This window comes from Bombus affinis, chromosome 4, assembly GCF_024516045.1.
Source record: "Bombus affinis isolate iyBomAffi1 chromosome 4, iyBomAffi1.2, whole genome shotgun sequence".
Taxonomy (NCBI): Eukaryota; Metazoa; Arthropoda; class Insecta; order Hymenoptera; family Apidae; genus Bombus; species Bombus affinis.
This window is the reverse complement of record NC_066347.1, coordinates 13,616,607-13,622,030: the sequence shown is the minus strand read 5'-3', so window position 1 is coordinate 13,622,030 and position 5,424 is coordinate 13,616,607.

Below are 5,424 nucleotides of genomic sequence, written 5' to 3'. Positions count from 1 at the left end.
CGCGACCAAAGCTACTGTCTCGATTCATCGAGTCAAATTTCTAAGATCGTGTGAAAGTAACCATTACAATTATTGTAAACAATTTAAAGAGACCATAGATGAGAGCTCGAACAATTTAGTTTACATTAGTATTACTCTAAAATCTCTTACAAAAATTTGGTAATAAAATTTGTCAAAATTGAATGCTGCTATTTTGAAATTTTTACAACAAGAACATTGTACGAAGATGCATTTCTGTATATTCTTGATTGATTCTTCTACTTTCTTGGTGCCCATTACTCTTATGCAATTAAGGTAAATTTTTAATAACGGTTTAACGTGTCGCAGTTTTGGACGCTATAAAAAGATTCTTCCTTCTAGTTTTCGTTATTATGCAATAGCTATATCAATAAGTACATATATATTATTAATTTTGCTCCTTTACATTATACCATGCTTTTTGTTCAAATGTGCTCTTTCGAAACATTTCCGACCTAATTTTATTTTTCTATCGCTAACTAAGTTAAATTTTAGTAAAAAAGAAAGAAATATGATAGGAACTACGGCAAAATTAGAGACCACGGCTGGGCCCTTACAATGGAACCCGTCGCAAAGTACCGATGTTTGGGCCCTGGCGCATCGTATACGGCTATTTCACCCAGAAGGTGGTGCGCGCAGTCTGCATCGCAGTGATCCTTCATTTCCACCTCCTTCTTCTGGGATTCCTGGAGAGATCCCGATCCCACATCAGCGTTATTTAGCGGGCATCAATGTTCTGCTTTCCATATATGATGTTATTGTTCGCATTACACGTTCTCCACGTATATATACTGTTTTATCGTGTAATTTTAACTAACATATAATAGTACTGTCTAGAAGCGTTTCTGTTACTATTCTAACTAACTGTACATATGCTTGTCCCATATTTCACAATTTTTTCTTGTTACGGGGTACATCCCCCACAATTTTGGTCGCAGACCTGTGGTTTTTTTGATCGGAGTTAGGTTTTCCCTTCAAATCGCGGTTGAAGCACAACTGCAAAAGTTGTGTAAACTAGGAAAATTATGACTAAGATATGAAAACGCGTATTTGGATTTCTAGTCATTTGCATTATCCACAGCTCAATCGTAGTCATATGATCTTTCTATCCACGATACGTGCTTAAATGTTAGAAGTGCCGGCCCTACATCGCATGGAATTTTACTAAAATATAAAAATCCTGTTGTCCGTTGAAACTGTTGCGGTTATCTGAATAGAATAGAACGCGTGGATGGATGTGTTGTAGAAATATATTTTTCGTATTGTATATTCGTAAATATAGTCGCTAGTTGCTCTTTGCTATTTACATATGTTACATTAATTTTGCCTTTATTGTATTAATTGCGCAAGAAATGATGTTTTACGTCGATATGTTTACTTCTTTGATGAAATTCTCAATTTAGCTTGACAGTTCGAACTCATTTCACTGTATATCTTCTGAGTTTTTGGCTTCTCTACAAGAGTTTATATCCTATTTTCATGGTGCGATTCCATATCGTCACGCATAGCCTTTTTCCATAACTCTTTCTTTTCGGACCTCCTCGTTTCGTTAAAGACCACCGGAATTTTTCCCGCTACGTACATTATGGGGCGACCATAAGAATCGGTTCGTTTGACCGCGCGTCTATCTCTCAAGTGTCTCACATTCTCGTCAGCTCTATGAGGTTGTTCTCTGGTTTCATGCTCACTCCCTGCACTTTCATACCTACGTACATCATCGCTCTGCGCATACATATCTTCGCGTTTAATATCTTTCGGTAAACGTATTTTAACTACTTTCGTCGATACTAATACGGGCTTAAATATTACGTCGCCGCTGAATATTACAACTCAGCACGTACACGCGATACCCTTGCCCTCATCTAGATAGCCTAATAAATATCCTTTTCTCGCCTTTTTATCAAGTTCTCTTCTCCTCTCCGCAAGAATGACTGCAAAGCACTCGGAACCGAAAACTCTAAAATTTTCCATACCTGAAGGTTTTCCCATACCATAATTCATACGGAAATTTACTGGCCTATCTCGTTGGCCCCGTTTTTTTAATGACACGCACTGCGGTGTTCATGGCTTCGGCCCACAAAAACAACGGTAGAGTTACTCTGGAATTGACTGGCCCGGCTCTACTATCATTCCATTCTCCCTCTCTGAGACGCCAATTTGTTCAAGATTGTGTGGGACGTTAATTGTATCCTTAATCCCCTTGGATCTTAGAAATCTATCAACTTTTTTATTTTTAAATTCTTCTCCTCTATCACTACGAATTTCTTTGATTTTACAATTGAATTGATTTCCAATTTCCAGACAAAAGGCTTTTAGTTTTTCAATTACTTTTGACTAGTGTTGTAAGAAGTAAATCTTTGTGAATTGTGAAAAATCACCATTAATCGTAAGAATATAAGATTTCTTACCAAATCTCTCGACTTGCATAGATCCGCATACATTCATGTATATAATTACCTGATAATGAACTACCTCGCGAAAGCTCGACCTATGATGTCTTCCATACGCGCAACCTTCATAGGAAATGTTTCTGACGTCTACAACTTCCCGCAGGGAGGACTTGCTTATGTGAGTCTATGGGGGCTGGCAAACCCACGTTCCCGCAGCCAGGGGGGACCGTCGGGACAAGCGTCCCGCCTACGTGAGTCCCCTATGTACACCGCAGGGAAGGTCGCCGAGAGTGTGAGGCCTTTAAGTACGGTTACACTCTCTCTACGTGGCCTTGGGTAGTAGCGCACCCACGATCCTGAAGCCAAGGGTGGGACCGCTGGGGTAAGTCCCGGTACCGGACTATCGGCGCTGAACAACACCCGTTGTCCCATCCGGAACTGTTGAGCTCGGTCAACAGGTCGCCGACCGGCAGTGACGTGGCCGTACATCCACTCGATAGTCCCACCAATCACTAAAGATCGTACCACGGGGATCGAGTATAAGGCCCGGAGGGAGTTGCGACCCCTCAGCTCGGTTAATTTCAGTTGGACTCGTGGTGACAGTGGTTGATGGGCAAGTGCAGGCAAAACGACCGATTTAAGGGGTGTTGGCTCCCCAGAATGGCCACCGGGGGATGAACAGCGTCCTGGAGAGACGGTACGGTTTGGAAAGCGCCCCGTTCGACCTGAGAGAAGTGACAACCCCTGCATGCTTAACTAATCCAGGTAGCAAGGTACTGGGAATCTTGTGCGCTGGTTGGGCGTACCCCAACCCCTATGGCCCTAGGGTTACTCGGGTCCAAAATGGCGTCTACGCTCAGGAATGAACCCGTTACTAAAAGACACACTAGATGTCGTCTACAACTATTATATTCAAATTCTATTTAAAATCGCTAACATGTCTAACGTTTTGATGACAAAGCCGCTGGTGCCATAACTGCAGTGTGTCCGCGTTTGACTCCGCTTTGAGGTGTAAGACGTGACGGGTGCCAAGGCATATACAGCGTATCAATTTAACATTGCGTTTATTAATGTTAGTAGCGCGTGTTGCTCTCTAGCCTCGCATTCTCTGCCACGGGCTATCTTTATTTCCCTTTTTTATATGGTACCGATGTTCTCGAAAAAGAGTCTCTTTCAGAGTAGAGTAGTTTTTCCTTGCCGAAGGTTCTTTTGCTCTTCGTAAAGTCCCAAGTTCTTTTTCTTTATGATATCATGGTATGGGACATCCTTTCGCTGGCCATGTGACCAGCACGTGCGCTTCAACCCTAGATATTTCTCTATGGTCCTGTGTCCTTATACCTTCTAGTTTTCATCACTATGCTTTAACAAGCACATACATATTATTAATTTCGCCTCTTTCCTTTGTACCAGGCTTTTTGTTTAACCGTGCTCTTTCGAGTTACTTCAGACCTAATCTTATTTTCCTTTCGCTAACAAAGTAAAATTTTAGTAAAAAAAAAAGAAATATTATTGGAATTACGGCAAAAATAGAGACTACGGCGAGCCCGTACTGCCGCTTCGATGGCTTAGGTAGGAAAGTACGAGCCCTTGGTGCATAGTATACGGCTATTCCACCCAGAGGACTGTGCTTACCGCTATTTACAGGAACCCTTCACCGTGATTCCTTCTTCTGTGCTTCCTGGAGGCCCGACCAACGCCAGCGTTATTTTGCGGACGTCTATGTTCCACTCTCCGGGTGTTAGTGCTGTTGTCCGAGGGAGGTGTTAGTATAAATGTATCTTAATTCTATGATTAGTAATATTGTTAATTGACTAATTTCTATTTGTATTCTATTACATATCAGTTAGAGGTGCACTCTAACTGTTATCACAGCTTGTTGACGATGAGCTTCGAGTGGCACATCTTCTGCCCGACTTTGACCGCTGACGGCTTCATTTGTTTTGGTCGGTGTTAGGTCTTCCCCTCCAGCCTCGGACGAAGCCCATCAGTTGGAATTCTCTAAAATAGGTAAATTACTATTAGGATTTGAACTCGGGTACCTTGGATTTGTAGCCGTATACTATATCCACGTCGCCACCGTAGTCGTATAATATTTATATTCTAGAACTCATACTTAAGGTTACAAGTGTCGGGCCTACATTGCTTGGATTCCCGTTGAAACATTAAAACTCTAGTTGTCCGTTGAAAGCGTGATTCAGATTTAAAAATGGGGTTATTAAATTAAATTAAACCTTGTTTTGTATCGAAGCCTTTCTTTGCTACACAATTTTACTTTTTTTTATTTGAACATAAAAAAAAAGCATGTCGTACGATAATCGAGGATTGAAACGCGGCCGTAGAATCCTGCCCTTTCTAATCTTTCCTGCTTGTTAATAATGTCACCAATATAGTCAAAATTTGATTTCACTAGATATCAAAATGTCTACAAAAACACCTGAAAACATGAGTAAGTCGCACAATTTCCAAAAACTGAAACACGTGGTTGTAGAAATCTTTCCCTTTCCAAATTTTCCGGCTGGTTACCAGCACGGAATGGTGCAGGTATTCACAATGATGATTCAAATGATGTCTTCTACCTTGTGCATTTATCCGCATCTCAAAATTATAGCAAAAGGGTCAAACAACACGTTTCCAAGGGTGCGTGGATAGTTTGCTGCGTTGTTGCAGATGGTTTGAAAGAGCTCGTTAACTCGCTATCCCATCGCGATTTCCGTCTTTTTTATGCGCTACTGGATAATGTGAGGCTCGACAAGATGATGGCATCTCTACCCAGAAAACACCCTTCCTCTGTCTCTATTCTCTGTCGATACAAGTACAAGTCATAGAACCACCTCAAGGCATTACTTCATTGTTGGTCTTCTCTCTGGCTGTACGCCTCATCTTTTCATCTTCCTATTCGTGATCTACCTTGTCTTTCGATGTTCTTCTCCTAGTTATCCAGTTATCGTAATTCTCTGACATAGCTCTTGGAATCTCGGCAAATATTCTTCTTTAAGGACAACCACGTCTATAACAT